This window comes from Amblyomma americanum, chromosome 11 (genome assembly GCF_052857255.1).
Source record: "Amblyomma americanum isolate KBUSLIRL-KWMA chromosome 11, ASM5285725v1, whole genome shotgun sequence".
Classification (NCBI taxonomy): domain Eukaryota; kingdom Metazoa; phylum Arthropoda; class Arachnida; order Ixodida; family Ixodidae; genus Amblyomma; species Amblyomma americanum.
The window spans coordinates 120,858,753-120,880,450 of NC_135507.1; positions in this window are offsets into that span (position 1 = coordinate 120,858,753).

Below are 21,698 nucleotides of genomic sequence, written 5' to 3' on the forward strand. Positions count from 1 at the left end.
TGTTCGTATTGTTCAAACTAGTCTAGCAAGAGAACAGCAGTTCACAATTGGCTACAATAGCCTGGAAGTGGTAAACGAATATGTCTACTTAGAGCAGGTAGTGACCGCTGATCCAGATCATGAGGGAAATTACTAGAAGGATAAGAATGGGGTGCAGCGTATATGGCAGGTTCTCTTAGATCATGAATAGCAGGTTACCAATATCCCTCCAGAGAAAAGAGTACAACTGTATCTTGCCGGTACTTACCTATCGGGTAGAAACGTGGAGGCTAACGAAAAGGGTTCAGCTTAAGTTAAGGAGAGCACAGCGAGCCATGGAAAGAAAAATGATAGGTGTAACGTTAAGAGATCGGAAGCGGGCAGAGTCGGTGAGGGAACAAACACGGGTTAATGACATCCTAGTCGAAATCCAGAGGAAAAAATGGACTTGGGCAGGGCATATAATGGGAAGGCAAGATAACCGCTGGTCCTTAAGGGTAACGGAGTGGATTCCAAGAGAAAGTAAGCGTAGCACGGGGCGGCAGAAGGTTAGGTGGGCGGATAAGATTAAGAAGTTTGCAGGCAAAGGGTGGATGCAGCTGGCAAAGGACAGCGTTAATTGGAGAGACATGGGATTGGCCTTTGCCCTGCAGTGGGCTTAGTGAGGCTGATGATGATGATGATATATGTGCAAGCGTGAGTATGAGAAACACGAGAATTTATGATCGTTAAAATACATTAGCCAATTCCATACCTGAATCTTCATTTTCATTGATATTTAGCTTGGTTAATGCGGAGTGGGCACAATGTCTAATATTCTTAGCATCCAGAAGTAATAAGTGATAAGAAGTTTGAGCAGATCGCAACTTTTGGTCAATTTATTCCTATATTTCTTAATTATAACAAGGTCCTCAACCTGCCGAGTGCGCAATATGATTCTGTATAACTTTTCTTGGGTTCCTATTTCTCTATGTAGCGCTGGCGTTACCCGTGACTTGTGGATTTTAGAACTTTTCGTTCGTGTCACGAGAGAAAAACTGTTATGATATAATTGTTTAAAGGTATCAATAAACATATTACAGGCTGAATTTGCATCATCGAGTTCGGCTATCTTGCTCCAATCCACTCTCACAAGCTCGTCACCAAAATATTGCAGCTATGTGTCAGTAATTGCTTGGTATGCGATTGATGTATATTTACTCCCTAATGCATCAGTCTTCTCTGTGCAAGTGAACGTCGGAAGCTGATCACTAATGCAACAAGATAAAGCGCCTGATATAATATTCGTTTTCATTGTGTTAGTGATAATCAAATCAAGAATATAATTGGTTTCACTTGCGAATCTTGTTGGTATATAATCAGGCTAACGAAACCGTTGCACGTAATGGTGGTATTAAAATCTCCTGCATACGGGCTGGAAGTATTCATATAAATGTTAAAGTCACCACAGGCTATTAAAGCTTTCTGGTTGTGACGCTGAAAAACAGAAGCCAGGAACAGTCGTAAAACTGCAAAAATGACGCAATATTACCATTAGGAGGCCGGTGACATACCGAAAACACAGCACTTTGCGTACAAACAAAGATAATTTGATAATCTGGGGTAATTACACTATATGTTTCAAGTAATTGTCCTTCTATGTCGTCGCTGAGCAATAATGCAACACCACCGCTGCGAACACGTTGTTTATTTACATAATATGGGGTAAAATCCTTCAACCTGAAAACATCGAAATCACATGTGCTCCACGTTTCGGTTAACAATATAGCGGAAAATTGAAAGTAAAAACTGTCAAAAAAACCTTTTAAACAAACTACTTTGTTTTGCACAGATCTAGTATTCATGTGAATACATTTGCGGGAGGCCGCCGAAAACATTACGCAGCTTGACTCACATCACTTGACAAATAATAGCGAGTGTCCTCCATCATGCTTTCTTGAAACACAAAATAACAACAAACCAAGCATCAGTTACAGTTTATCAAGCTCATCCCTACTCGTAATAACAATGGCAACTGCACCGCTGGTCTTTTCGAGCGAGTACTTTTTCGTTCACATACCGGCCAAAAGCACATAGCGTTCTTTTTTTTTTTGCCTTATCTTTCGTAGCTCGACGAGTTCTCTGCTGTAACGAGTTAGATTTTCCTGAATGAAAACTTTCTGTTTACTGTCTTCGAGCGAGTTCTTTTTCGGTAGCCAGATGTCCCTTTTTTGTTGCTTAAAAAACCGGATAATTATTCCGGGAACTTAATCTTGCCTCACTTGTAGGCGGTGAGCTGATGCAACGTCGACGTCATTGAGAGAAGGACTTGAAGCGTATCAGCAACTTGATTTAGTGACCACAATATGTCCTCGCCCGCAGCAACTGGGACTCCATGTACTTCTAGATTAAGCCGCCGACTGCGAAATTCTAGGTCATTTACGTGTTGCTGAAGCCCACCTTGTACTGCAGTGTGAGCTAGGTCTTCCTCTTCTAGCTCTGTCACCCGCTTTCTGCGGGCATTTATTTCAGTGTCCTGTTGAGTTACCTTTTGTTCAAACTCATCGAACTTCCCGAAATAAACTGGAGTGATTTTTCTATGTCACTAACTTTTTCTACAAGAAGAGGTAAGCTTTTAAGCTTTTGATTAATGGCCGCGAGAACGTCGGGTTCCACTTCGCTGTGAACATCGCGTGCTCCAGCACATCGGCACGTGGGACATCTCCAGGACGCTTTGGCGGTTTCTCTTTTTGCTTTGAACGAATTCTCGGCTATGCAGGCACACTTAACGAAGTGGTAGTTGTAAGAACACTAAGACCATTGCATCGACCCTTTCTCTGTGTGAACGGGCAACTGACATGATAGGCAAGTTAAACCCATAGCTTGCAGAAAATCTGAGCACAAAACAGCACAAAAGAACAAATAAGACTATAGGGCAATGCTATGGCAGCAACAGAAACAGCATTGTTTGTTGATTCTCAATAAAATAATAAACGTGCTTTGAACACTAACCTGTAACGATCAGGATTCCTCTATTAGAGGTATTTCCACGAGCTGCCACCGCGGCCAAATGACCATAATTTTTTTTATTTATTTATTTACAGATACTGCAGGCCCTTCTCGGGCCCATGCAGGAGTGGTTACAAGGAGGGAATATAAAACAAAGGGAATACGTAAAGTACAAGGGTACAAAAATAACATTTCATCGCTATAGTGGCACAGGGTACTAATGACGTCAAAGCCAGGAGAAGAAACTAGCGGGTTGAAAAGGAAACACATGTCATTGCAAAGAAAATACAAATGGAAATTGGGCGACATAGGTTCATCACGGTGGTACTGACAGTGATTCAACTCTGTTAACATGCTCTATGAATGATTCGATTGAGTTGCAGTTTACAGCAGCCGGTGGTAGTTTATTCCAGCAAAAAATAGCCGATGGGAATAAAGAATATTTATGAGCATTAATGTGGCTTATGGGTTGATGAAGTGCTTTTTCATGGTTATTTCTTGAAGAGTGACGGAATGGTTCCTGGAGGTATGTTTCTCTTGAGATGTTCAATTGACCGTAATAAAGTAAGTACAGAAATTTAAGCCTTGATGTTATTCTGCGCTGTGCTAAGGTGTGAAGATCTGCTTTGTGAAGTAGGTTAGATACGCTAGAATGTCTAGAAAAATTTGAGTATATGAAGCGTACTGCTAGGTTTTGAATACGTTCCAGCTTGCCTATCAAACATTTTTGGTGTGGGCTCCAAATAAGATCCGCGTATTCTAAGGTCGGTCTAACGATTGTTTTATACGCATTAAGTTTCACGTTAGGAGGTGCGTTGCGTAATCTTCTTCTAAGGAAATACAGCTTACCTTGGGCCTTATGACATATGTTTTAATGTGCTGTTCCCAGCATAGATTGCTGGATAGTGTCACTCCTAGGTATTTAATGTTATTAGTTCTCTCGACAGGAACATTAGTTATAGCGTATAAAAATCTAGTGGCTTTTTTTTCTTACTGAAAGTTATGCTCTTTGTTTTGGTGGCATTAAGTCTCATTCCCCACCTAGTGCACCAAGACTGAATAGACGATAGAGATTCATTTAGTTGAATTTGATCATTAATGGTGTCTATTTCCTTATATACCACGCAGTCGTCCGCAAAGAGCCGAATTTGTACCTCAGGGTCAACGCATAGATAAATATCATTGATATATATAAAAACAATAAGGGGGCGAGGACTGAACCCTGTGGAACACCTGAGTAGACATCCAAGTTATCAGATTCGGAACTTTTCAGTTTGACGCACTGTTTACGATTTTTCAAAAAGCACTCAACCCATGAAAGGATAGTGTTTTCGACCCCTATAGCCTGCAGTTTTGTTATTAAATCTAGGTGAGGAACTAAATCAAATGCCTTAGAGAAGTCTAAAAAAATGGCGTCTAACTGACTCCTTACATTAAGGGCGCTTGCGATATCGTGCGTTATCTCTGCCAACTGTGTGGTTGTTGATAATTTCGATCTAAAGCCATGTTGCCTACTGTAGAGGAGGTTGTTAACCTCTAAGTGGTTAATAATTGCTTTGTAAATAATATGTTCGAGTATTTTACAAGTAGAGCTTGTTAGCGTATTTGCCAATACCTTCCTAGATACCGGTTTTTCCGGCTCTGGTCAATGCACGATATTCCTCGCCATCGGTAGGAAAGCAATGCTTGGCGACGAGGTTGTCGCCTCCTTTGCGGTACTCTGAACAATGCCAAACTATCTGGTACAGGTCAGCACAACACATACAGCCGCAGTACAGGCGCTTCATGACGTCCTTGAGGGTAACGGAGTGGATTTCAAGAGAAGGGAAGCGTAGCAGGGAGCGGCAGAAGGTTAGGTGGGCGTATCAGATCAAGACGTTTGCAGGCATAGGGTGGACGCAGCTGGCAAAGGACAGGGTTAATTGGAGAAACATGGGAAAGGCCTTTGCCCTGCAGTGGGTGTAGTTAGGCTGATGATGATGGCGATAATGATGAAATTACCCCCTTTATGCAAAAAAAGGGCACGTAAGCCATTTATGGATGATGATTGGCGTGTAGACGGCATCGGCGATTATATTGCTATTGAACATTTGCTCATGCCGTGTGACATCAGATGAGGTAGCAATGTAACCCGCAAGTGTAACGGTGTCGCAAACTGGTAACGTGCCCCAGATTGATGCAATCGAACGCTGTCGCGTGCAGGTTCGAACAGTACAGAATACAGATAAAACAAAACATAAACAAAGACGTGTTTATAATTTAAAGGGAAAGAGCGAATAGAAAACGAAACGACAAAGAAAAACACAGACTGAACACGCGGACAACACTACAGGTTAAAGGAAAGAGTTCACTAGATATTGAGCGTCCCAGCTGAAGCAAAGACACCTTGTGGACAGGACGGGCGCGGGTTGATATCTGCGACGCGTCCCTGGCATTGAGTTCAAGGAAGCGACGGAAAGAAGCCAGGTGGTAGTAGGAGTGGAGAGGACCACAGGAAGATGCCGGTGGACTCCCGTCAGCAGCCTCAGGAACTTAGCAGCAGCAGGAGAAGCGTAGCTAGGACCCGTCAACAGTGTCCCGAAACGCCGCAAGCTTAATAAAGGCTTTTGAAGGGAGCCTCTCGGCAGCACGTACCCTCAGTTCGCCATCGGCTGCCACCTACACGCTTGAAAAGAATGCAGGAGGGTTGCGTCGATGATCCAAGCGAGGTCCACTGCAGCAGGGACCCAACGTCCGACGGCTGCCGCCTCCACGCTTGAATGACACGACATTCGCTGCACAATCTCGCTTCACACCTCGATTTTCTGACACGTCCTCTCTCCGCTCCTCGTGCTCGCCGCGCTCTTCGTCGTCGTCGCCTCGCACACACCAATCGCACCTGCACACGCGCAACGCTGGGCTGGCGCATGTAGCGCTCCGCTGTCGACGCACCACACTTAAAAAAATTCCGGAGGTTTGTTGTGCACCTCACATATACCTCCCCCCCTCTTCGGCAAATATTTTTTCGCAGAAAAGTTGCCGTCGGTAAACACAGCACGAATGTTCACGTGGGAAGCAGACAAATACCAATGAAGTCACAGAAGGCACTATAGAAACAGTGATACATGGAAAAACATAGAGGCACCACAAGAGGTAACATGGGATCCAACATTATACATCTGATACACGGAGAAATAGAAAGCTTACAAATCATTGGACACACACTTGGCACAAAACGGCGAAAAAAAGAAAAAAAGACTCTCAAACACTCCAAGTCTACATTGGCACTGGTAACTATTGCAAACGCACCGGATAATAGCACTGTACATTGGCCATATTACTTCGGCAATTTACAAACGACTCATGCAATTGGCGCCTACGTTTTCCGAGCCTTTGATGTACTCTGTACGAAAGGTACACTCTTGTAATGTTAAGTTCGAACGACGTACCGTGCTGTTCAAGTCCACTGCCTCTGTTAGAAATTGTAAGGGTTAGTGGTCAGCCTGAACGATGAAGAACGTTCTGTACAAGAATATGGCGAATTTCTCAACAGCGCAGGCTATTTCCAAACACTTGCGTTCAATCGCTGAATAGCGAGATTCGAGTTCTCACAACTGTATACTCGCATATGATACCGGGTGGAGGACTTCATCATGTTCCTTGAAGACAGCGCTGCCTATGCTGACCTGGGAAGCACCTGTGAAAAGCACAAACTGCTTGCTGAGAATTGGAGCCTATAATACGGACCTGAAAGTTGATGCGTTCTTGAGTTCGTCAAAACCGCCTTGCCGCTGTGGTGTCCAAGAGACACGGTTGCGTTCATTTTTGTATGTCATCTCCACGAGCGGTTGGACTTCGTCGGTATAGGCAGGGATGGAATCGCGGTAGTATGCGGCATGTCCTAAGAAGGAATGTACTTCTTACTTCGTCTTTGGAAGCGCTACGTTGACAAGCTTTTCCACCAACGTTTCCAAATGTCGGATTTTCCCTCCTTCAAGCTGGCGTCCAAGAAAAGAGATGTTAGTGGCTCCGATTTTAATTTTCTGCGGTTTCATCCTGAGGTTGACCTCTCGTGCCCTGCTAAACAGCCTGTTTAAACCCCAAACATGCTGTTCTCAGGAAGGAATTGCTACGAGAACATCGTCGATGTTATGCACGACATTGTCTGTGGCCTGCAAGAGAATGCTTGCCAGACGCGTAGAGATAGCCAATGCTGCCATAATACCGAAGGGCATACAGACGAACTGATAGTCACCGGATTGGGTAGAGAACCCTGTTTCCGCTCTCGAAGCTTCCTCCAAGGATACATGGCAGTGGCCTTTAGCAAGGTCAAATTTAAAAAAGTACACCTAGGCTCCAACCTCGGTAAATATTACGTATTTTCTTGGAATGAGCTCTGCATCAGACGCAAGAACATCAATGATGCGTCGAAAGTCGATGCAAGTTCTATAGGTGTAGCCTTTCTGTTCATTCAGAACGAGAGGGGAATTGTACAGAGATTTTGAATGTTCAATGACCCCTAATTTGATAATCAAGTGTATCTCTTTTTCGATCACGTCCTTCATGGCAAAAGCAAACGGGTATTGCGGAGTATACACCACTTCAGAAGTCGAGAGCCTTAGTTGACACTCCACTATATTAGTCTTCCCCGGGAATCTCAGAAAGGATGTTTGCATATGTTACAGTAAGCTCCGAATCTCCTGCTGTTTGTCGTCATCGAGATTGGTGGAGATCGGAGCGGCTTCAATTCCTTTACCGTGGTCCGTGCTTAAGGTAGGCAGTTGTTTTTCTGAGTCACCTACTTCGATTACGACGAAAGACAACGCTTGCACGGTTTCCTGGGACGCACGCGCTTCGTATAGTTTGAGCATATTGACGTGGGAGAGCTTCTCAGAGTGGCCCAAGTCAGTCCACTAATCCATGTCGTTCTTTTGCCCAGAAACAGCAAAGGAGCCTTTCCACTGCACCAGGAGTTTATTGTGGCTACTCGGCAAAAGATTGTGGGCTCGATTTACAGTACTTAAGTACCGCTTCTTGCTGCATGCGTCCCAACGAAGCTTTACCTAATTTGCCTTTCCGGCACGTCCTTTGACAGGAGCCGCAAGACCTGACATACCTCTTAATCTCCTCCCACACTCCCGGCCAGTACGATTCTTCCAGAACTCGATCTGTAGTCTTCTTAAAGGGAAGCTGAAACGGTTTTCAAATCGCATGAAACGCTGTAGTTGGGACGAAAGGACCTTGAAAATAATGTGTGTAATTTTTTTCTCGATTCTGTCCGCAAACAGAGCTGCAATCGCTTCTTAAAAACCCGCCGCCGGCACTCCCTCGTCGCTTCCAGAGGCGCCGGGTGTGGGGACTGCAAAACCGGTGTCTCTTTCTTGTCTGTGTCCCGATTTGCGCAGCCGTTCATTTCATTTACAATTACGACATCGTACAATGGCGTCTCCATGCACTTTACCAGGCCCTGCCAGTTAAATAAGGGAAAGCGATATAGACTTCTGCCTCGGGTACTTACAGACTGTTGCATTCAACAAGGAACACCGTAGATCCCGAACCGTTAAGAGCTGAGTCAGGAACTAGGGCTCCTCGTACCACCGCTGTATTGCTTCCAGAGTCCTGTAAAACACGTACGGGTACACCTCGGAGCTCCCCCTTTAGTACAGGCATGTGTTGGGCGTCTGCGAACTTTTTCCGGAGAAGTCCTACCGCCAACTTACCCTCAGCTGGTTCAAGCCTATCTGTTGTTGCGGACGCAGCTTCAGGCGCAACGCTCTCTTGCTGGACACAACAGGACGACTGCTTCTGGGTGTTGTCCTTTATTGAGCAGCAGCTTATATCATGCCTTGTTTTTCGACAATAAACGCAATAAAGCTGTTTTGGCTTAGAGCGACAGTCGGCAGCCTTATGTCGAGGTCGATTACAAATGAGGCACTTTCCTGTCTACTTGAGGAAACATCCTTCTCTCTCGGGATTCCCACCTCTAACGATTCTTTGTGTTGTGTTGTGTTGGGTTTTATGGCACATAGGGGCCTAAGGCCAACATGCGCCAAACGCAAGGTATTGAAAATTTTCTTGTGCCGGATTTTATATGACACAAATGAAGCGGTGGTTTAAAGGACCTAAAATGTTATTTTACACCATCTAGTGAAGGTAAAAGGCAGAATGTCTCGAAATGGCCAGTGGTAAAAGCTTTAAAAAAAGTCAGGTAACCTAAGCGGCCATCCTTTGGATGGGAAGAATGTCGAGGCCCCCAACCAATGAAATACACACCTCAGCATTCTTCTCAGGAATGAGAAAGTGGCTCAGGTGTACCACATAAAAGTGAGGCATTCAAAGTTCATTAAGACAACCAACCTCTCGTAAAAAGTTAAAAAAATAGGAAATGTCAACAATTGCATTGTGACTAAAGAGTAGTGCTGGGTGAAATGAAACGCATTGATTATAAAATGGACTAAAAGGCTTCTTTCTTAGCTCTTTTAAGTTTGAACATGTAAATAAGATATGGTTTAGTGTGAGCTCGTCGCCGCATCTTACACAAACGGGTTTGGCTTCTTTTGTAAGTAAGTAGTTGCGTGTCAAGTATGTGTGTCCTATGCGATGGTGTCATAAGCTTACTTCAGTGAAACGTTCCTGGTGTCTCCAAGGTGGGCTTTATGAAGTGTAGTTTGTTGTTCAGTTCATTATCTCACTCTTTCTGCCATTTGTTATTTAATTTGTTATGTATGAAATTCATGCAGTCTATAAAATGTACGTTCACATTTTTGATTTCACCATCTTGAGCTTTTACTGCTGATGAGTCTGCTCTCTCATTACCTACCCTCTATGCCCAAGTAGCTCGGGCCCCAGCAGAACCTTATCCTATGCCCTTGTGTTGTGACTTTTTCTATGCTGTGTATGATGTGGCATACTATGAGTTCAACTGCATTTCTTGACTGCAGCACTGTGAGTAGGCTGAGGGAATCTGTGTATATTATACTCTTTGCTATGTTCTCATGTACTATTTTGTCCCCAGCCATACACACTGCGCAACATACGGCTGTAAAGATTGATACATAACTTGGCAATCTTACTATTTTTCCCATTTCCCCTGTACTACGGCACTTCTAACATGCATCGCTGTTTTAGAGACATCTGTGTAATACTCCATGTAGCTTGAATATTTCTCTTTCAAAGCCAATTATGCTTGTAGTAGATGTTCTTGTGGTGTTTGTATTTTACGAAACTGTTAGCGATGGAGCATAGTCTACAGTTCATGTCAAACAAATTGGACGATCTTGAAAAAACAATCAGTTGCCAGGACAATGAAATTAGGGAGCTAAGAAAGAAGGTAGCAGAACTGGAGGCAAAAGATGCTACTCGCGCAACCGCACAAAGTGATCTTGAGCGACAGACAAATGAGCTGGAATACAGAAGCAGAAGGCTGAACTTGGAAATTCATGGGGTCCGTGTAGTGCCACATGAAAACCTGATTGCATCACTAAACACAGTCGCTGACAAACTTAAAGTTCCTCATGTAGTCGAACAGGACGTGGTATCTGTTCATAGGCTACCAGCAAGACCAGAGACAATACCAGGAATAATTGTTCGCTTTGTTCAGCAACAAATAAGGGATGCGTGGTTAACGAACAAAAGTAACCTGAAACAGTCTGAACCGATGGTTTTCATTCAAGAGAATCTGACGCGGCACTGCCGGGAACTGCTCCGTGAATTAAAGAAAATGGCTAAGGATAAAGGCTACGAATATGTCTGGTATAGCCACGGTAAGGTTCTGGTGCGGAAGACGAAAGGAGCACGGGCTGTTCACATTGGGAGCTATGCTGACCTTAACCGACTCTAGACAAGCTAATAACCGTTATGTTCCTTTGTGAAAGTAACTTCAATGAAAAATCACCATTATTATCTGCCAAATGACCTAAACGACATTGTTTGTCGGCTACCTCCTAATTCATGCAGATGCGTGCACCTAAATGCGAGGTCGATTAGAAATAAAGTCTCGTGCCCAGAAGAGTTTTTCACTGAATTTTCATTCCAATACTCCGCCATAATGCTGACTGAAACTTGGAGCACTAACGAATGCGACGTCTTTAGACTGTCCAATTACAGGACATTTTATTTAAATCGCATGCACGGTCGTGGTGGAGGTGTTGCTTTGTTAGTTTACGAAAGCGTTGAATGTCAGCTATTGGATTATTTTACCCAGACAAACCCTGATTATGAAATGCTTTGTGTACGTGCAAACATGAACGTGTTTTCAGTTTGTTATCGTCCACCAAATGGCGATATTGCAAAGTTTCTTGATTTTTATGATCAATTCCTTTCAGATACGGCCGAAAATAAGTATACATTAATTGCTGGGGGAGACTTTAATATTAACGTCAGTTCTACAGGCTCTGTTAGCCGTGACTTTAATACTATCATGGTGTCTAATGGCTTCATAAAAACAATTAACATACCCACGAGAGTGGCACTTGAATACGGGTCAGTCCTAGATCTTTTTATTACAAATTTGTCTGAAAATAATATTAGGTCAGGTGTTTTGTCATCTTGTATCAGTGACCATCTTCCAATATTTTTATGTGCGGAGCTATTGACACAAAGTAGAGCAAAGCCTCGAATAATAAAGTTTTAGTTAATTACACCTGTGGCGCACAGTGCACTTCGTAACAGTCTATTGCAGGCAGATTGGAGCGATGTAAGAAAATCTCTTGACGTAAACAATGCTTACGATAAATTTATTACAATTTTCAAGCGATTATATCACTTGAATTTTCCGTTAAAAGAGCGCAGATTAAATCGCAAAACACGAAAACCATGAATAACGCCTGAGATGCGTCATCAAATGAAAACAAGAGATAAACTTTACCAAACATTTCTACATACTCATTTACTGGAGGACTGGCTGGCCTTCAAGTCTTATCGTAACAAACTTACAAAACGCTTGCGATCCGCGAGAACTCAGTATCAATCCACATAACTTGAAGTTCCTGGCAATCGTTCTGATGTACTGTGGTCTAGATTAAACACACTCTTTCATCGCGGCCATTGTACCGCCCCTTTTTCCAAACTAGAAGTAGACGGTATTGATATGAATGGATCAGATTTGGCTGGCGCATTTAATAATTTTTTCACTGGTATGAAAACGACCGGAACCCCGGATAATGCGTGCGAATACGTAAGTGCTCACAACGCTCAGTCAATGTACTTGTGTCCTGTCACGGCCGACGAAGTCTTATCAACAATAAAAAATATAAAAAATAGCGCCAGTTGTGATATCGACGGAATTCAAATACGTCCTGTCAAAGAGGTGTCTGATGTTATCGCGCCGATTTTAGCCGTTATCTTTAACATTTGTTTAACTAACTCTGTCTTTCCTTTAAATATGCAAATAGCAAAAGTGACCGTACTTTACAAAAAAGGTGACCGAAATAGCTTTGGCAATTACAGACCCGTGTCTATCTTGCCTGTGTTCTCAAAGGCCTTCGAAAAAATTCTGCACACTCGATTTTCAAGTTTCATTGATAAATATAATTTATTTACACCCAACCAATTTGGTTTTCGGAAAAATAAATCAGTTGAACTGGCGCTCCTGGAGCAAAAAGAGTATATTCTTAAACAATTTGAAAATAAGGCACTCGTTCTCGGTATTTTTTATTGATTTTTCAAAGGTCTTTGATTTAGTAAACCATAAAATATTGTTGAAGAAATTGCATTGCTATGGTATTCGTGGACAAGCCCTAACGCTTATCGACTCTTATTTATCGAACAGACAGCAGGTCGTTCAGATAAGCGACTCTATTTCCGGAGTGAAACCTTTGCTGTGTGGAGTACCACAGGGCAGTATTCTAGGCCCACTATTATTTAATATCTATCTTAATGACATTGTAAATATAAATTGCGAGGCGAAATACATAATATATGCTGATGATACCAGCATACTTTTTTCAGGGCATGACATTCATGAGCTTATCAGAACTTGTAATCACACAATGAAAACACTAGAGAGATAGCGAAAAACGCTATGCGTATTAACGAAAATAAAACAAAAGCTGTTATATTCCGACCAAAAAATAAAATTATTCCACCTCATGAAAACATAGTACTGAGTACTCACACTATTGAATTAGTTGACCATTTTAAATGTCTGGGCATATATTTTTCCGCGAATATGAGTTGGGATTACCACGTAAGACATGTTCTGCAAAAATTAGCTCAGGTGACAGGTGTAATTGGTCGCCTTCGATACTTACTTCCAAAAGGAATCAAGCTTCTACTCTATCACTTGATCTTTAGCTCTCATTTAAATTATTGCCACCTAGTATGGGGTACAACGACGGCCACAAATCTAAATCAAATATACTTGGTTCAGAAAAAAATGTATTAGGCATATTTTCAATGCACCTTTTGCAGCATCTACTAATGTTTTATTCTGCATTTCAGGAATAGTTAAAATACACCAGACATACAATTATACGTTAAGCAGAAAATTCAAATTAGAAACTTGTAAGAACATAACAAATTTGCGTGTTCTGGCCAATTTAAGAATTAGGCATTTAAATTATCCCACGCGTCATGGAGAAAAGTGGGAAGTAGACACAGTACGATTAAACTCCGGAAAAGAGCGCTTGTCTTACACTCTTCTGTCCCTCCTCAATCACTATGACCTTAACAATTTTGACTTATTTGATTGTTCATATCAGGATTTCCGCAAGTTATAGACAGTGATGTATAGCTCTGATATTTCCACTACTTAACACTGGTTATACTACAAACTTTGTCTCTTTTATCAAATCCATAACCGTATTGAATTGTTTCATCTGGTTGTATATAATTATCTGTAACAAATTGATTTCTATATTGTACTTTCCTGTACATTCAGTGTATTTATTCTACACATTTTGTAATTTGATAGCATTTCAGATATTCATTTTTCTAAGAAACTGTTTTGTATTCATTTTTGATGACTGTAAAAACTGCCTTCTGTATTACCTTAGCATTTCCTTTACTTAGTGTGTGCCCTATAGTCTGTTAAGTTTCAATTTTTGATTTATTTTACGGTAGTGCTGTTACCGCTCTGAAATTTTTCCATGGGGCTGTGGCCTAGTCAAGCTGTTCGGAAAAACAGCTTTTTGTGACAGTCCTTCTTTCTGTATCACTGACAGAATGAAAATAAGGATTGATTGATTGATTGATTGAATAATTGAATTATTGATTAATTGATTAATTGATTATTTAATTGATTGATTGATTGATTGATTGATTGATTGAAGTCGCAAGCATCGGAAAGACAGTACCATGGTGGCAATGGATCGTGCCTCGGGGCAATTTTTGGTAAAGCATCTAGTATTCCGAGTTCATGACATGCATCTTCAAACCGTAGTAACAAAGGTTTGATCGATTGTGGTTTATTATTGTGCAGTCTTCTAGATGTGCACTTGGTAACTTTGGGAAAACAAAGGTGTTTTGGTAAGAATCTTATTTTTACTACATATGAACAGGTAAGTATTGCTCTTCTGTTTGCAAGAGATGGCTCATTTGTTTCTACATGGTTATGTACGGGATCCAGTTTTTTGAGGTATGATGGTCTTGCAGACCCATACACAATGCATCCATAGTCCAAAGTAGACCTTACTACGGAGCGGTAGATCTGTAAAAGGCATTACCTGTCGGACCCACAGTGTTTCCGTGAGAGTACCTTCAGTATATTTAGATCGAGAAGCTTTCTTTTTGAGGGTGTTTATGTGGGGTAAGAATGTGAGCTTTCGGTCAGAAGTTATGCCTAGGAATTTATGCTGTTCTTTTACTTGTTGAACACTTTCATTCATGTGCAGGGTGGGATCAATCTGCATACCTCTTCTCAGTGAGAAAAGGACAGCAACTGTTTTTTTGTGGAGAGAACTTAAATCCATTTTGGACTGCCCAAGTTCCTAGTTTGTTCATCGTAAGTTGTATCTGTCTTTCGCATGTTGATAAGCTGGAAGATGTGCATGAAATTTGAAGGTCGTCAACATATACGGAATACTTGATGGTCTTTAGAATTATTCGCGATATTGAGTTCATTTTTACACTAGAGAGTGTGATACTTAGAATACACCCCTGCAGTACGCCGTTTTCTTGGATGAATTTTTTCGAAAGCGTGCAGCCTAGACGTACACGAAAGGAACGGTCACAAAGAAACTCTTTTAGACAGTTCAGCATTCTGCCACGGATACCTAGATCCACGAGGTTACGAAGAAACCCATACCTCTAGGTGGTATCATAAGCTTTTTCCAAGTCAAAAATTACTGCTAAATAGTGCTGTTTGTGTATGAATGCTTCACGGACTGTGTTTTCAAGACGGACGAGATGGTCATTTCTAAAGCATGCTTTTTTAAAACCACATTGGTGGATATCACGAAGTTTTCGCGATTCAAGCTTGAACATTAACCTAATATTTAGCACACTTTGGAAACTTTTAACAAGACAACTCGTAAGTGCTATTGGCCTGTAACTACCAGCCGAAGTTGGCGGTTTTCCAGATTTCAGGAATGGCACAACCACGGTGTTTTTCCACGCCCCTCGCATTTTTCCGGACTGCCATATTTTATAGAAGAATTTTAGAAGAGCTTCTACAGCAACTTCGGAGAGGTGAGCAAGCATTTCATAATGGATTTCGTCGGGGCCGGGTGCTGTCTGCTTGCCGGTCGAAAGCACTGCACAGATTTCTTGTAGTGTAATTAATTTATTGTAACGTTCATTTGCACTGTCACTTGTCGGCAGTCGTTCTTTTTCAGTTGTGTTCTTGTGCTTTAAAAATGATTGGATGTAGTGTGGGGAGCTAGAAACGGTGGCGAAGTGCTCCCCTAGTTTGTCGGCCTATTCGCTAATGCTTGTTTGTGTATCCGGAGCTGTTAGGAAAGAAATTGAGAAAGGAGTAAAGCTGCCAATATGTTTGTGGACTTGCTCCCACATTTTTTTCGACGTAACTGAACTATTTATAGACGACACATAGTTTTTCCCGGAAGTTTTTCCAGCATTGCGACGTATGTACCAAGCTTTTTATCTCACCTTTTTTAAAATTTAATGAGGCTGTCGTGTGTGGGGTACTTTCGGAAAGTTTCCCAGGCTTTGTCCTGTTTCTTTTTTGCTTCTCTGCACTCCTGTGCGTACCAGAGCTTAATATTTTGCCATACAACTCCTGACGATTGAGGAACGGTTAGGCGTGCAGCCGCAATGATACATGTTGCAAAATTTTCATTTTCTTCGTGAACGCTATGATTATGAACAAAAATGTTTTCCAGACAGGCCTTTGCTTGAAATAGTGGCCAGTCCGCTAAGTGCAGTTTCCAACGGCGTGGTTTTGTTGGGATTATTGGTGGTGGTGACGCACAGTTGATTAACACTGGAAAGTGATCACTTCCGTACGGTTTATCAAGAATATCCCACTTAAAATCATTAAAAACGGATGGAGAACTAAAAGACAAGTCTATGCAACTCATCTTACCTGAGGATGAAGAGCAATATGTGGGTTTGTCTGTATTGAGCAAGCAGACGTTGTTGCACAGAATAAAATCTTCTAAAATCCGACCTCTAGTGTCTGTCTGTTCACTCCCCCAAAACTAGAAGTGTGTGTTAAAATCCCCGACTACCAGATATGGCTCTGGTAGCTGCCTAAAAAGCTCCTCTAGACCTTGTAGTGTAACAGTGAGATGTGGTGGAAGATATATAGAGCATACGGTAATTGTTTCAAAGCTTAGGACGGTGACTGCAACGGCTTCATAATTCGTCTGGAGCTTTATTTCATGGGTTGCAATGCCGCTCTGAACTACAACAGCAACGCCTCCAGAGAGCCTATTTCCTTGCTCACGGTCACGGCGAAAGACTTTATACTTTTTAAAAATATTTTTATGAGAAGGTCTCAAGTTAGTCTCCGGCAGACACAGTGCTACAGGAGATAGATAATTCAGGATATCTGTTGCGTCACTATAGTTACTTAGAATTGCACGGCAGTTCCAGTGGATAAGGAACGCCTTGATGATTTTGGGGGGATTGTATTGAGACCTTAGGCCCCTCCTTGATGAGGGCCTGTTATTAAGGTTTTTTTCTTTTTTGCGATCAAGAGAGTTCCGCCTGCGCAGCGGCGGAGGCGAGTTCTGACTTGTGTCCATCGCCTCACTGGAGGCGTTGGAGTTCCGCGGGCAGGAAGGTTGTGGGCTTCTCCCGAACGGGGAAGCCTTGCGGGCTGCCGACTTGGTGGCCGGCGGACCCTTTTTCGGGGGTGGCATAACAGCTTTCGCTGCATCTGCCAGGAGCGCGGATGGCCTTGCCTCAGCCTCACTAGGTGTGAGCTGGGCAGGTGCCGAAGGCCGCTGTGGTGTGTCGCGCCCACGCACCACATCGGCGAAGTTTGTACGTGCAGTGAAAGAGAATGTGCCCTGAGTCGTTGCGTAACGCTGTCTTGCCTCTTTAAATTATATATTTTCTTTGGTCTTTATGGTAATTATTTCCTTTTCTTTTTTCCATGCAGGGCACGACCTTGAAGCGGCGTGGTCGCCTTCGCAGTTTGCGCAGCGCGGCGCAGCATCGCAGCCGTTTGATTGACGATCATTGGAGACACATTTGGCGCAGGTATCGCGGTCGCGGCAGCTTTGGGAGCCGTGGCCAAACCTCTGGCATTTGAAGCAGCGTTGAAGGTTGGGTATATATGGACGGACGGGGAGTTTTGCATATCCTACCTCGATTAACTCGAGCAAGGTGCAGGAGGCGAAGGTCAGAACCAGGTGCTTTGTCGGAATTTCCTTGTCTTCTTTACGGATTTTCATTCTGTGTACATTAGTCGCATTCTGTTCTGACAATCTTTCGAGCATTTTTTCTTCGGTTAGTTCCAAGAAGTCATTGTCAAAAATGACACCGCGCACTTTGTTTGGAGATCTATGTGGAGTCACGGAGACAGGGATATCACCAAAAGTTTCGATGCTTGCCAGCTTTGAAATCTGAATGATATCGATCTGTTCGGGCAAAAGGTCACCACAAGTTAGTTTTGTCACTTTATACTTAGGGCCCAGGGAATTTGTGAGAACTTTGGATACTAGAAACGGGGATATAAGTCTGGCTGGCTTTTCTTTTTTCTCGCTATGAACGATGTGGTACTTTGGGAAGGTTGTTTTCTTTTTGCTGAAACGCTTAGAGGTGACATCTGTCCGCGCTCTTCTCAGAGGGCGATCCTTTGAAAGTAGAGAGGTTGCCATAAAAAAGTGTGTTCTTCGGCCATGGTGCCAGCCACCCACCACGGAGCCCAACAAGGGGACGAGACAGCAACTTGCATGCAAGTCCTGCCCACGCCAGCTGTACACCTCAACTATAACCAATTATGACGAAACCCAGGGTAGTTCGCCACACAAGGTTAACCCTGGACGCCCACATTAAGAAACGAAAAAAACGGGGAACGAGGAGGAGACAGTCAGAAAGAAGATAGGAAAGTAAAAGATAGAGAGGAGCACAGGAAAAGGCGACTGCCGATTTCCCCAGGTCGGCTCAGGCCGGAGGTGCCGTCTACAGCAAGCTGGGGCCAAAGTGGTGTGTTGCCTCCGCCGGGGGGCCATAAAGGTCCAAACGCTCGGCTTCGGCTCAACCACCAGGATCCGGTTTTGCCCGGACACGGCGGTGCCAAGCACGGCGAAGCGCGGGTGCTCGGATCCGTGGTGATGCACTGTTCACCATCATCCCCCTGGGGGGGGGGGGGGGGGGGGGGGAGGGGGGGGATGTTCCTGCGGATGCTCGGGAACTCGTGGTGTCACACTCACCAACGCCTGTAAGCTGCAGGCGCCCCCCTGCGGGGATAGTGATTCTTTGAGCGAAGACAAGTTTATTTGTTCCGTGCCTATAGAAAGTTGTCTGCTGACTCAGCCATTTTGTCCAGTGTCTTGCATTCTCTTTCTCGAAGGAAAATCGTCACGCGACTATCACAGTCCCTCAAGAACTGTTCGGCCACCACCAAGTCATGTAAATCATTGTACGTTGTGGCTGTTCCCGACATCCCGACCCATCGATCAAAAAGACTGAGCAAACGTGCTGCGTATTGCTGGCCTGTTTCTTTATCAAGCGGTTTAATTTTACGATACCTTTCGCGATAACCTTCTGCTGTAAACTGAAATTGTTGGAGCAGGGCTTATTTTGAATTATCATAAATCATTGAATCTGCTGGGGACAGTCGACCGAACACGAGAAGAGCCTCTCAGTCAGATATATACTCTGTGCTCTGGCCCATTTTTCCTTGGGCCAGCTGTGCCCTTTTGCGATACGCTCAAAACGCTTGAGGTATGCATGCAAATCATCCCTGCGATCGTCGAAAGGCGGGATCAATTTGTGTGGGATAACTCCTGCTGAGGGCTGCGGTGCAGGTTCTCGGTTATCGCCACCAGCTTCTGCGAGACTTAATTGGAGCTGCAGCCTACGCTCTTCAGCCTCTACTAACGATTTTGTATGCTCGCGTTCGACTTCTGCTAGCGCCTTGGCATGCTCGCGTTCGGCTACACGTGTAGCGCGTTCCTTTTCCCTGCTCAGCGGCAACCCACGTGCGCAGTTCGGCGTCTTTCAGCCCCAAAAGTTTCCCTAACTTAATTAACTCCTTTAGCGTGCTCATCGTGTTCCTTGTTCTTAAAAAAAATCCATCAATATAAGTTAAACGGCTTCTTCCTGTCGCGTGGACGCCAATTGTCGCGAACTGAGAGCGTCCCCTACTTTCCGAAGGGAACGCTATCGCGTGCAGGTTCGAACAGGAGAAGAGAACAAAGAGATCAAACAAAACAAAACGAAGCCGTATTTAAAAATGGAAGGAAAAGAACCAATAAGAAAGGGAAACACAAAGAAAAAGCACATACTCAACACACGCGTACAACACTACAGAATAAAGAAAAGAGTTCGCCAGGTACTGAGCGGCCTAGGTGAAGCGGGGATAGCCTTGCCGACAGGGCGGACGCGGGTGGATGTAGTGCAACGCGTCGCTGGCGTTGCGTCGAAGGAAGCGGCAGAAGGGAGACAGGTGGTAATAGGAGCGGAGCGGAGCACAGGGAGACGCTGGTGGTCTCCAGTCAAGAGCCCGAATAACTTGGCAGTAGCAGGAGTAGCGTAGCCAGGACCCGTCGACGGCGTCCCGAAATGCCGGAGGCTTAAAGCAGGCTATCCAAGAGTGCCATTCGGCAGCGAAGACCCTCTCTCCATCGGCTGCCAACACCATACTTGCAAACAACATGGGAGGCTTGCGTCGGAGACCCAAGAGAGGTCCACGGCAGCACGGACCCAACGTCCGACGGCAGCCACCTCCACGCTTGAATGACACGACCTCCGCTGCGCTGCCTTCCTTTAAACCTCGTTTTTCTGACAAGTCAGCACTCCGCTCCTCGTGCTCGCAACGCTATTTGTCGCCGTCACCTGGCACACACCCTTCGCGCGCGCACACGCGCAACGCTGAGCTGGCACGCGCAGCGCTCCGCTGCCCGACGCACCACTCTCGACGCACCACGTTCACAAATCCTCCGAGGATCTTTTTTGCACCTCACAGAGTTATACCTACGTTGTCCTTATTTTTCTCGCTTATATTTAGTTGCTTTTGTCCGGTTGCAGGCACGGAACCTAAATAGATTTTAGTTTGTTCTTACTACTTGCACTGCCTTGTCCTTTCTCGATTTTATGTCGTCTAATCTATACCTTTACCCTGTTACCATTTGTGTTCCTTTTCTTACCATTTTTAAAAAGAGTCCATGCACCACTACATGGGCTATGAGATGAGGCCCCCTGTGGGTCAGATGTGGATAGCCCATGTGAAGCCCGGTAGGACAAAAGTGGGGTTTCCAATGCGGGCCTCGGTCGGCCCCAGTGGGCTTCCCACATGTGCCCAATAGGTCCCACTTGAGACCTGCGCAGGTAACCCTTGAGGAACTGCCCTGAATCGGCCTTCATTTCCTCATTTCAGTAGCCCACCGATCTCCCCCGTCGGTAAGATCTGGGTAGCTCTTGAGGGCAAAAGTTTGGTTTTCATCTCATTTAGTCTCCCCCCCCCCCCCCCCCCCCCAGTTTGCGAAGGAACGTAACCTTAAAATCAACTTAAGAAATGACAAGCTTATCGCAAACAACAAAACATACATTTATGATCACGCCGGCCAAAACGTTGTCGAAAAATCCTAGCGCGAAGTGCAAGTTCAACGCGAAATCACCAACGTCAATTATTCCCCGGTGCAATTCTTGTACACTAATATCCGCAGTGTTATACCGAAACGTGATGAAATTTGCAGCCTCATTTCTTCTTCTTCGAGTGACTTAGTACTACTTACAGAAACTTGGCTAAATGCATCAATAACTGATCACGAAATATTGCCTTCACTCCCTCACTTTGATATCTTTCGCAAAGATAGGTCCGGCAATGCGCGCGGTGGCGGTGTTCTAATCGCCGCAAACCGATCGCTGCGCTGCACGCTCGTTAATATCTCGTCCCCTTTAAAAATAATCTGGATATGTTGCAATGCTACCTTTCCGCGCTTCCTAATTGGTGTTTGCTATCGACCCCAAACTACAGACGACTTTCTTACCTTTATTTTACGAATCATTGCAAGCTATAACAACCATGTATCATAACACCCCCGTCGTTCTTTTTGGTGACTTCAATTATCCCTCGATAAACTGGACTAACCCTGCTTCCACCTTGTCAAAGTGCAACAACGAATGTGAATTCATGAACACGTGCCTGACTTTCGGTCTATCACAGCTGGTCACAGAAC